Source organism: Herpailurus yagouaroundi, unplaced genomic scaffold (genome assembly GCF_014898765.1).
Source record: "Herpailurus yagouaroundi ecotype Mexico unplaced genomic scaffold, PumYag 209, whole genome shotgun sequence".
NCBI classification, from domain to species: Eukaryota; Metazoa; Chordata; class Mammalia; order Carnivora; family Felidae; genus Herpailurus; species Herpailurus yagouaroundi.
The window spans coordinates 701,534-714,602 of NW_024412440.1; positions in this window are offsets into that span (position 1 = coordinate 701,534).

A 13,069-nucleotide genomic window follows, 5' to 3' on the forward strand; every position below is an offset into this window, starting at 1 on the left:
CAAGGAAACCTAACTAACCCTTTATTCTGAAGGAAAGCTATGCACTGTATAGCTTTATACAGCTTTATACACTGTATAATTTTAATTGGGGATGTAATGTTTGGCCACCATATTGACTTTTGTCTAATTATTTACATGTTTTCATTTCTTCCCTGAATTGATCTCAAAGGAAATGTGTGTGCATTTATAGTTCATTTATCACTGATAGTTATCCCAAGTATAACAACATGCAGTCCACTTAGCTCTAATTATAACTTGTTTCACCCAACCCAAAATATGCTTTTGTACTGATTGTAGAGTTTTGGATTCATCATAGATTAAGAACCCATATCAAAGTGAGAAACTACAGTGGGACTTCGATTAATTTATAGAGAGGAGTGGGGGTCTTGTACGGAAATGATGTCAGTGATGACTTTGGTTTATGACAATAAACATTGGTTTATGTCAGCTTGGCATTGGACAGCTCTGACATGTTACCTGTGATACACAATTCTTCAGCTCTTGGGAAGTAGTGCGAACACCTGGTTCAGCTGGTCAGCTGTGATTCCTCACAACCACCCATTCCACCTCTAAAATGTAGTGATGGTTCTTAGTTCCATGGCAGAATTAGGTCACCCTAGTTAGTTTTATGTATGTGAGCAAAATTATCACTGAGGATGGCAAAAACAAATTTTAATTTATCAAGGATCATTCATCTAGTACAATATTTTATAAATAACTTATTTTATAATAAAATTAGTTGACAAACATTTCTATAAATTAATTGGCACATTTGATAATTTCTTGGAGAACTATACAAGAACCTACTAATGCTAAGTAGTGAAAGTTTAGAGCTGTTGCAAACAGAAAAGGTAATTAATAATATATATAAATGATAATAGTCAAACTTCTGCCTAATCTGCAATCCTTTCTTCAGTTACATTTTTTCTAAAATATGTTCCTTTAAGCCAAAATCACTTAGAGACTGTTACAGAAGAACTCTAACCCAGAGAAAACCTACATGTAATAGACAGCTAGTGGAAGGCATATTGACTGACATTATTTAGCCAATCAGCTGATACATCATTTAAACCCTGAAATTCTGAACAACTGCAGGTAAAGTGTCCTGAAACATATGGAGCAGTTGGGTGTCTTCAGTTTCCCTAACTTACTTTATCTTTCTTTCTTTTTCTTGCTCTTACTGGAAAAGAACTTAACTCAGTAGTTATGCTGTGAAAGGTGAAGTACTAAAGTAAATGTTTGTTTTGAAGATGCTCCATTCTGAATAATCTGAATGAAGCATTTATTCCTATGGAGGTTTTGAATGTGCTTTCTATTCTATTCTGCCCAGAATAGAATTAAGTTCTATTAACATGGGATTAATTAATTAAGTTCTATTCTATTCTGCCCAGAATAGAATTAAGTTCTATTAACATGGGATTAATTAATTAAGTTCTAGAACATGGGATTAAGTTCTCCATGGCTCTACCCTGGCAGCATACTGCTAAAACCAAGTCATGCTGTTGGTGACATGGCAGGAGGGAGTAAAGATGACTAAAGAAAAAACACGAGCCCAAGATATCCATGTGCAGCTGACTCTTTATGGACTGAAGGGCAAATCAAATATGTGACCTACATGACTAAGGTCCATAATGATGTGGGATCCTTTCAACTGAGGGAGACGCTAGGACGGTCATGAGGAACTCATGAGGAACTCTACCTGGGAGGAAACTCCCTCCAAAACTTCTGGTAACAACTGGGATATAAATACAATTACTATTTTCTAGCATGACCAATAAGACCACTCTTAGGTCTAGGCAGTGCCTTCTCATCACAGCTTGTTTCCCACCAGAGGCAGGTCGCCACTGCCACCGCCCTTTGCCCCTGGGTGCAGGGCACCAGCTCTGCTTTTGCCAGAGCTCTGCCCAGGATAACTTGTATTTAAGGCAATCCTTTCTCCTGAGCCCTTCATGTGATAGGATGGGATCACAAGGTATCTGAAACTTCTCTGTTAATTGTGGCCCATATGAATTTTTTCACAGTCCAATTAAAAGGCTCGAGGATGCTGAAAGGGAAGCTACAAGGGACTTTTTATGGTAGCGTCATGTGGAGCTTGAGCATTTAACTAGGTTCCTGAGGTACTCGTGCTATTTGTGAGAAATTTGGAACAGGAATCATATTGAAAGAATGGGACTAATTGAGTACAAATATAAAGGAACCTTATTTTTATCCTCCTGTCCATCTCCAACCACCCCCACCCCTTGCCATGAGATTCATTTTGCCTTTGCTTCCCTTGGGCAAAAGTAGGGCATACCCCATGCCTGCCATGCTCACTTTTAGATAACAAAAATCCTCCAGTAACTTCCAATTTCCACACACAGTTTCCATTCAGTAATTATTTTGTTCAATCCAGTGTATTAATTTAAACATTAGGAACTTCATTTTAAGTTGAAATACCCCTCCCTATCAGGAGAGAAGTTTGTGATCCACTCTGGGTGTTGCAGTGTGTAATGAAAGTTGGTACTTGGTTAATAATGTGTGTGTGCCTGGTAGATATTTAAAGCTAACACTTTCACTCACCGTGTGTGAGTTCATCAGAGCCCACAGGGACTTTCTCACCTGGAGTTCCCTTAAGGAGAACCAAGAGCAACTCTATTCTGGCTGGTTACTTTGGGCCATTGCTTACATCTTGTCTTATGCAAATAGCCTGCCCATTCTGTTGCCAGGAATACCTATTGACCTTTGGTTTATATTGTGAGTTATTTATTTAAAAATAATTCAGTATCACAGGTGTGATTTTTATGTAATTTGTATTTGTAGGTACTTGGTAAACACTTGAAATACTTTAATCTGGAATACTCTAGGGGTAGTGTGTTAGCTTTTGAAAATTAAGAGCTTTTTCTATTTCTACTGAGAGAAATAAGGAATCCATAGAATTTTAAGTCAGAGGTTGATTTCAGTTAACCGTTGAACTATCATTATCTTGGTCTGTATTAGAGGATTTGTAAGTCAGAATTAAGGTATTTATATATGTATATTTGTTGAATGGGTAGTGATTGAGATATGTTTATTTACTAGTAAACTTGTGAGCTCTAGGGAACTCTAACTAGCTAACTAGCTAACTAGCTAACTAGCTAACTAACTAACCAACATCTTCCCAGTGGGAGTTTTGGTCTATGCCTGTATTCAGTCCAATGTACTGCCATGTTATGAGGGAATCTGCTGTCTTACAAAATGATAACATACTAGATGTAGAACAGAATACCGCTACAATAATAGGTGACATGACTCTCTGGGGTCTGTTTGTAAATGACTTTTTCTATGAGTGTGGTAGAATTTGGTATAAGCCTGGCTTTCATTGCAACATATCACCTGGTTGGGAGACTTTCAGAGAGAACACTTATAGTGTTCATGTATGTCTATTTTTTTTTTTATATATGAAATTTATTGTCAAATTGGTTTCCATACAACACCCAGTGCTCATCCCAAAAGGTGCCCTCCTCAAGACCCATCACCCACCCTCTCCTCCCTCCCACCCCCCATCAACCCTCAGTTTGCTCTCAGTTCTCAACAGTCTCTTATACTTTGGCTCTCTCCCACTCTAACCGCTTTTTTTTTTTTTCCTTCCCCTCCCCCATGGGTTCCTGATAAGTTTCTCAGGATCCACATAAGAGTGAAACCATATGGTATCTGTCTTTCTCTGTATGGCTTATTTCACTTAGCATCACACTCTCCAGTTCCATCCACGTTGCTACAAAAGGCCATATTTCATTTTTTCCTCATTGCCACGTAGTATTCCATAGTGTATATATACCACAATTTCTTTATCCATTCATCAGTTGATGGACATTTAGGCTCTTTCCATAATTTGGCTATTGTTGAGAGTGCTGCTATGAACATTGGGGTACAAGTGCCCCTATGCATCAGTACTCCTGTGTCCCTTGGATAAATTCCTAGCAGTGCTATTGCTGGGTCATAGGGTAGGTCTATTTTTAATTTTCTGAGGAACCTCCACACTGCTTTCCAGAGCGGCTGCACCAATTTGCATTCCCACCAACAGTGCAAGAGGGTTCCCGTTTCTCCACATCCTCTCCAGCATCTATAGTCTCCTGATTTGTTCATTTTGGCCACTCTGACTGGCGTGAGGTGATACCTGAGTGTGGTTTTGATTTGTATTTCCCTGATAAGGAGCGACGCTGAACATCTTTTCATGTGCCTGTTGGCCATCCGGATGTCTTCTTGAGAGAAGTGTCTATTCATGTTTTCTGCCCATTTCTTCACTGGGTTATTTGCTTTTCAGGTGTGGAGTTTGGTGAGCTCTTTATAGATTTTGGATACTAGCCCTTTGTCCGATATGTCATTTGCAAATATCTTTTCCCATTCCGTTGGTTGCCTTTTAGTTTTGTTGGTGGTTTCCTTTGCTGTGCAGAAGCTTTTTATCTTCATAAGGTCCCAGTAATTCACTTTTGCTTTTAATTCCCTTGCCTTTGGGGATGTGTCGAGTAAGAGATTGCTATGGCTGAGGTCAGAGAGGTCTTTTCCTGCTTTCTCCTCTAGGGTTTTGATGGTTTCCTGTCTCACATTCAGGTCCTTTATCCATTTTGAGTTTATTTTTGTGAATGGTGTGAGAAAGTGGTCTAGTTTCAACCTTCTGCATGTTGCTGTCCAGTTCTCCCAGCACCATTTGTTAAAGAGACTGTCTTTTTTCCATTGGATGTTCTTTCCTGCTTTGTCAAAGATGAGTTGGCCATACGTTTGTGGGTCTAGTTCTGGGGTTTCTATTCTATTCCATTGGTCTGTGTGTCTGTTTTTGTGCCAATACCATGCTGTCTTGATGATGACAGCTTTGTAGTAGAGGCTAAAGTCTGGGATTGTGACGCCTCCTGCTTTGGTCTTCTTCTTCAAAATTACTTTGGCTATTCGGGGCCTTTTGTGGTTCCATATGAATTTTAGGATTGCTTGTTCTAGTTTCGAGAAGAATGCTGGTGCAATTTTGATTGGGATTGCATTGAATGTGTAGATAGCTTTGGGTAGTATTGACATTTTGACAATATTTAATCTTCCAATCCATGAGCAGGGAATGTCTTTCCATTTCTTTAAATCTTCTTCAATTACCTTCATAAGCTTTCTATAGTTTTCAGCATACAGATCCTTTACATCTTTGGTTAGATTTATTTCTAGGTATTTTATGCTTCTTGGTGCAATTGTGAATGGGATCAGTTTCTTTATTTGTCTTTCTGTTGCTTCATTGTTAGTGTCTAAGAATGCAACTGATTTCTGTACATTGATTTTGTATCCTGCAACTTTGCTGAATTCATGTATCAGTTCTAGCAGACTTTTGGTGGAGTCTATCGGATTTTCCATGTATAATATCATGTCATCTGCAAAAAGCGAAAGCTTGATTTCATCTTTGCCAATTTTGATGCCTTTGATTTCCTTTTGTTATCTGATTGCTGATGCTAGAACTTCCAGCACCATGTTAAACAACAGCGGTGAGAGTGGGCATCCCTGTCGTGTTCCTGATCTCAGGGAAAAAGCTCTCAGTTTTTCCCCGTTGAGGATGATGTTAGCTGTGGGCTTTTCATAAATGGCTTTTATGATGTTTAAGTATGTTCCTTCTATCCCGACTTTCTCAAGGGTTTTTATTAAGAAAGGGTGCTGGATTTTGTCAAAGGCCTTTTCTGCATCGATTGACAGGATCATATGATTTTTCTCTTTTTTTTTGTTAATGTGATGTATCACGTTGATTGATTTGCGAATGTTGAACCAGCCCTGCATCCCAGGAATGAATCCCACTTGATCATGGTGAATAATTCTTTTTATATGTCGTTGAATTCGATTTGCTAGTATCTTATTGAGAATTTTGGCATCCATATTCATCAGGGATATTGGCCTGTAGTTCTCTTTTTTTACTGGGTCTCTGTCTGGTTTAGGAATCAAAGTCATACTGGCTTCATAGAATGAGTCTGGAAGTTTTCCTTCCCTTTCTATTACTTGGAATAGCTTGAGAAGGATAGGTATTATCTCTGCTTTAAACGTCTGGTAGAACTCCCCTGGGAAGCCATCTGGTCCTGGACTCTTATTTGTTGGGAGATTTTTGATAACCGATTCAATTTCTTCGCTGGTGATGGGTCTGTTCAAGCTTTCTATTTCCTCCTGATTGAGTTTTGGAAGAGTGTGGGTGTTCAGGAATTTGTCCATTTCTTCAAGGTTGTCCAATTTGTTGGCATATAATTTTTCATAGTATTCCCTGATAATTGTTTGTATCTCTGAGGGATTGGTTGTAATACTTCCATTTTCATTCATGATTTTATCTCTTTGGGTCATCTCCCTTTTCTTTTTGAGAAGCCTGGCTAGAGGTTTGTCAATTTTGTTTATTTTTTCAAAAAATCAACTCTTGGTTTCGTTGATCTGCTCTACAGTTTTTTTAGATTCTATATTGTTTATTTCTGCTCTGATCTTTATTATTTCTCTTCTTCTGCTGGGTTTAGGCTGCCTTTGCTGTTCTGCTTCTATTTCCTTTAGGTGTGCTGTTAGATTTTGTATTTGGGATTTTTCTTGTTTCTTGAGATAGGCCTGGATTGCGATGTATTTTCCTCTCAGGACTGCCTTCGCTGCGTCCCAAGGCGTTTGGATTGTTGTATTTTCATTTTCGTTTGTTTCCATATATTTTTTAATTTCTTCTCGAATTGCCTGGTTGACCCACTCATTCGTTAGTAGGGTGTTCTTTAACCTCCATGCTTTTGGAGGTTTTCCAGACTTTTTTCTGTGGTTGATTTCAAGCTTCATAGCATTGTGGTCTGAAAGTATGCATGGTATGATTTCAATTCTTGTAAACTTATGAAGGGCTGTTTTGTGACCCAGTATATGATCTATCTTGGAGAATGTTCCATGTGCACTCGAGAAGAAAGTATATTCTGTTGCTTTGGGATGCAGAGTTCTAAATATATCTGTCAAGTCCATCTGATCCAATGTCTCATTCAGGGCCCTTGTTTCTTTATTGACCGTGTGTCTAGATGATCTATCCATTTCTGTAAGTGGGGTGTTAAAGTCCCCTGCAATTACCACATTCTTCTCAATAAGGTTGCTTATGTTTGAGTAATTGTTTTATATATTTGGGCGCTCCGGTATTCAGCGCATAGACATTTATAATTGTTAGCTCTTCCTGATGGATAGACCCTGTCACTATTATATAATGTCCTTCTTCATCTCTTGTTACAGCCTTTAATTTAAAGTCTAGTTTGTCTGATATAAGTATGGCTACTCCAGCTTTCTTTTGGCTTCCAGTAGCATGATAAATAGTTCTCCATCCCTTCACTCTCAATCTAAAGGTGTCCTCAGGTCTAAAATGAGTCTCTTGTAGACAGCAAATAGATGGGTCTTGTTTTTTTATCCATTCTGATACCCTATGTCTTTTGGTTGGCGCATTTAATCCATTTACATTCAGTGTTATTATAGAAAGATATGGGTTTAGAGTCATTGTGATGTCTGTATGTTTTATGCTTGTAGTGATGTCTCTGGTACTTTGTCTCACAGGATCTCTTGTAGGTCTGGTTTAGTGGTGACAAATTCCTTCAGTTTTTGTTTGTTTGGGAAGACCTTTATCTCTCCTTCTATTCTAAATGACAGACTTGCTGGATAAAGGATTCTCGGCTGCATATTTTTTCTGTCTAGCACACTGAAAATCTCGTGCCAATTCTTTCTGGCCTGCCAAGTCTCAAAAGAGAGATCAGTCACGAGTCTTATAGGTCTCCCTTTATATGTGAGGGCACGTTTACCCCTTGCTGCTTTCAGAATTTTCTCTTTATCCTTGTATTTTGCCAGTTTCACTATGATATGTCGTGCAGAAGATCGATTCAAGTTACGTCTGAAGGGAGTTCTCTGTGCCTCTTGGATTTCAATGCCTTTTTCCTTCCCCACTTCAGGGAAGTTCTCAGCTATGATTTCTTCAAGTACCCCTTCAGCACCTTTCCCTCTCTCTTCCTCCTCTGGGATACCAATGATGCGTAGATTATTTCTTTTTAGTGTATCACTTAGTTCTCTAATTTTCCCCTCATACTCCTGGATTTTTTTATCTCTCTTTTTCTCAGCTTCCTCTTTTTCCATAACTTTATCTTCTAGTTCACCTATTCTCTCCTCTGCCTCTTCAATCCGAGCCGTGGTGGTTTCCATTTTGTTATGCATTTCGTTTAAAGCGTTTTTCAGCTCCTCGTGACTGTTCCTTAGTCCCTTGATCTCTGTAGCAAGAGATTCTCTGCTGTCAGGTATACTGTTTTCAAGCCCAGCGATTAATTTTATGACTATTATTCTAAATTCACTTTCTGTTATATTATTTAAATCCTTTTTGATCAGCTCATTAGCTGTTGTTATTTCCTGGAGATTCTTCTGAGGGGATTCTTCCGCTTGGTCATTTTGGATAGTCCCTGGCGTGGTGAGGACCTGCAGGGCACTTCCCCTGTGCTGTGGTGTGTAACTGGAGTTGGTGGGCGGAGCCGCAGTCAGACCTGATGTCTGCCCCCAGCCCACCGCTGGGGCCACAGTCAGACTGGTGCGTGCCTTCTCTTCCCCTCTCCGGGGGCGGGATTCACTGTGGGGTGGGGTGGCCTGTCTGGGCTACTTGCACACTGCCAGGCTTGTGATGCTGGGGATCTGGCGTCTTAGCTGGGGTGGGTAGGCAAGGTGCACAGGGGCAGGAGGGGCAGGCTTAGCTTGCTTCTCCTTAGGTGATCCACTTCAGGAGGGGCCCTGTGGCAGCAGGAGGGAGTCAGATCCGCTGCCGGAGGTTTGGCTCCGCAGAAGCGCAGAGTTGGGTGTTTGTGCGGAGCGAGCAAGTTCCCTGGAAGGAACTGGTTCTCTTTGGGATTTTGGCTGGGGGATGGGCGGGGGAGATGGCGCTGGTGAACGCCTTTGTTCCCCACCAAACTGAGCTCTGTCGTCCGGGGGCTCAGCAGCTCTCCTTCCCTTTGTCCTCCAGCCTTCCCGCTTTCTGAACAGAGCTGTTCACTTATGACCTCCCAGACGCTAAGTCGCGCTTGCTGTCGGAACACAGTCCGTCAGGCCCCTCCGCTTTTTGCAAGCCAGACTCGGGGGCTCTGCTTGGCCGGCGAGCCGCCCCTCCGCCCCAGCTCCCTCCCACCAGTCTGTGGAGCGCGCACCGCCTCGCCGCCCTTCCTACCCTCTTCCGTGGGCCTCTCGTCTGCGCTTGGCTCCGACGACTCCGTTCTGCTAATCCTCTGGCGGTTCTCTGGGTTATTTAGGCAGGTGTAGGTGGAATCTAAGTGATCAGCAGGACGCGCGGTGAGCCCAGCATCCTCCTACGCCGCCATCTTCCCTCCACTTTGTACCATGTATGTCTATTTGAAGCCTCTGGTTTTACAAGTGGCAATGTGAAGAAATTAGGTATTATCAGCACTCAATAGGTGGCCAACTTCGGCTAAGACCTCTCTATCCTTGCTTTGCTCTGATAACAGTTAGTGATCCTAGCTTTTGTTCTTCAGGAGGAGATGGGTCAGAAAACAATATACTGTACTTCTCAAGCTCAAGGTGAGCCATATTAGGCTATCTGAGTGGTCTTTATAAACCCTCTATCTTTTCACATTATATGAAAAAGGAAGTACCTCCCACTTTTCCCTTTGGGATTCTGGTTGGGAATCACAGCACATAAAGAGCTCTCTCTAAAAGTCTTTTTTCTAATCTCTAAATTCTGACACTTTTATTGTCTTTATGTAGTCCTGTAGTCAAGAAATTTAAGATTAAACAACAACAACAAAAGATCTTGCTTTCTATTCCATTTAGTTAGTTAATTAATTAATTAATTAATTAAACAAATAAATAAATAAAGGGCTCAATATTATAAATTGTCAGATCATGACCTGAGTCCGAATCAAGAACTGGACGCTTAGCCCACTGAGCCACCCAGCCGCCCCTCTATTCCATTTTAGATAGCAGACTAATAACTCAATTTGGAATATGGAAACAGTTTGCATCCATTGTGTTTGAGCCTCAGCCTAAACTGGGATGGAAAGTGAGAACTGAGATAGGTCAATTTTGATACCATACTATGCATGATAAAATATGACTGCTAAAGAATAATATATTCAGGTAAGCTATTTTATATTTTATCACATAATCTGGTTGTTTTCAGGCTGCCACTGGACCATTTACTACAGTAAAACAGTGATTTAATCTAATAAACCAATTGATTATGCCAAATTATAACTGGAAAAAAAGTGTGTTACTCATATAAACATAAAATGAATGTATCTAAAACATTATTTCATTACTGAGGGGACTAGAGAGATACTAAAACTAGTTCAAAGGAAATCTGAAGAACAGTTATAGGCATTTAAAAATAGTAAAATAAGAAATATAAAAAATACCAGGCTGTATATGACACTGGTTAATGTCCTATGGGTCAATGAAACCATGAAATTTGAGGTTACCTTTTTTCACTGATGAGAAACCTATAAGCTAAGATGTGACATTACAGTGTCCAGGTGCTAATCAAATAGTAAAGAGCAAAGTCTAACTCATGTATATTCTCCTTGAGAATTAAGTAGTTTATCCATGATTGTTTTAAACAATTTCCCTGCATAACACTGAAAGGACATACCACATCTTCTTTGCCTTCTCTACAAATGTTGGGAAATTTTCCCTAATAAATAACAACATATTTTTCATTTGACTATATAAAGCAGTTTAACTATTTTAGATAATTAAATGAGAAAATAATGACGGATACTAAGCATACCAGAGTATAAAAGATACACATTTCATGTCCCTCAAATTCTTTGGACCTCCATTTTACATACTAATAACAATAAATTTGGCATAGCTGCTTTCTGGGGTACTATCTGATGCCATGAACAGTTAATTTATTTTTCTAACTACTCAAACTATTAACGATTTTCAACTCTGTGCATCTCTTTTCATTTTTTCCTTTGTTTCTCTGTCAGCTCTCTCTTCTACTTTCCATTATAAGTGTCTGGTTACATTTATCTTATTACTCTTCTTTGTACTATTTATAGTCTTTTTCTCATATTTTTCTTTGTCAGGGATTTACTTCTTTGCTAAATACTTACATCTTCTCTCCAGCTGTGAAATGTCAGAGCAATTAAGACCTGGTCCTAGACCACATTTTATTCACTCTACATTCTCTCTCCTGGTGATCTGATCCATGACTATTACTTTAAATGCCATCTGTAGAAAATAGTTTCTGAATCCATAGCACTAGTGAGACTCAGACATCAATACCAATTACTTAATCAGTATCTACGTATGAATAAATGAAAATCAGCTCTAAGTCAGCCAGTCCTAACCAAACTCATCACCTCTCTTTCAATTTTTCTCCTTCACTCTTCCCATTTTAATGAATGACCCCATGGTGGAATCTGACTGTATAAGACAGATGTCCTAAATGCTTCCGCCCTCTCCCTCCCATATACAATACATAATTGAGATTTTACAAGCTCACTTCCTAAATATCCCTCAAATTCATCAATATTTTTCTACATCAATAACACTATGACTCTAAGCTAAACAACACCATCTCTTATCTGTATGAAAAAAGATCCCTCCTACTTAGTCTCACTAATATGTACTTTCTGTTCTCCAATCAATTTCCCACACTATAAAGAAGATAGTCATTTTAGAAATCACATCTATTCCATTTGCCCTTTAAAACCCTTCAGTGGATTCTTATTTGTCTTAGGAGAAAGTGAAAATCTGTTTGAGCATGGCTCGCATAGTTATAAACAAGAGCTGTGGAGACACACTACCTGGGTTCAAATCTAACCTCTTTCACACTTCACCTGTATGAGCTAGGAACTGAGTGCCTCAGTTCTCAGATAAGTCATTAGTAGTACCTACTTGATACAATTGTTTTAAAAATAGGGGCACCTGAGTGGCCCTAGGAATGGATCTACTTCCAGACTTACTCTTGTCGTTGTTGATAGGACTCAGTTCCTCTGGGTTATTGGACGAGGGTCTGTGCTCCTTGCTGTTTGTTGGATGAAATCCGGACTCTGTTCTTTGCATGTGAGCCTCATGAGAGACATTACAATGACATAAATACCAGGGAGAAGAGATTATGGGGAGCCATTTCTGAAGCTGTCTACCACAATCACCTTATTCAGGTTCTGTAACATAACTGAAAGTGAAGAAAGCAGAAAGTATTAGATTTATTACAATTGCTCAAAATAATGTTGTCTTCGTGGAGGAAAGAAAGGCTAAAAATTATCCAAGCCAAAAAAAAAAAAAAAAACCCAAAACAAAAACAAACCACAAAACAAAACAAAACAAAGCAAAACAAAATGAAAGAAAAAGTAAGAACAAGTATAAGAGTAGATAATTATAGTAGGGGCACCTGAGTGGCTCAGTTGGTTGAGGGTCAGGCTCTGAGCTGACAGTACAGAGCCTGCATGGGATTCTCTCTCCCTCTCTCTCTGCCCCATCCCCACTCTGTCTCTCTCTCTTTCTCTCCCTCTCAAGATAAATAAATGAATTAAAAAAAAATAAAGTAGGGGTCCTGGGTGGCTCAGTCGGTTAGGCCTCTGACTTCGGCTCAGGTCATGATCTCACGGTTCATGGGTTCGAGCCCCGTGTCGGGCTCTGTGCTGACAGCTCAGAGCCTGGAGCCTGCTTCACATTCTGTGTCTCCCTGTCTCTTTGCCCCTCCCCCACTCGTGCTCTGTCTCTATCTGTCTTTCAAAAATGAATAAGCATTTAAAAAATTAAAAATTGAATAAGCAAATACATATAAAGTTCTTTCAGCAGTGTCTTTCATTCAGACATCAATTTACCACAGTATTAGTATTACATTTTATTACCGTTTCATGATTATCTCCCTCTCAGTATCTGTAATTCAGCCATATATTGTTTGTTTTAGTTGTTGAAAAACTCATGCTTAGCCCCACCCCTGCATTTACACATGCTACTTCCTTTACCTGGAATGGTCTCTTACTCACCTTCACTTTTGGGGGTCTCAACATTTATTGTGATATCCCTTAACTTTGGCTCCACTTCTTCAAGTTGTACCTTTATTAAATTATCTCCATTTGAACCAAGTGAGTTGAGTTCTATTTTCTGCTGG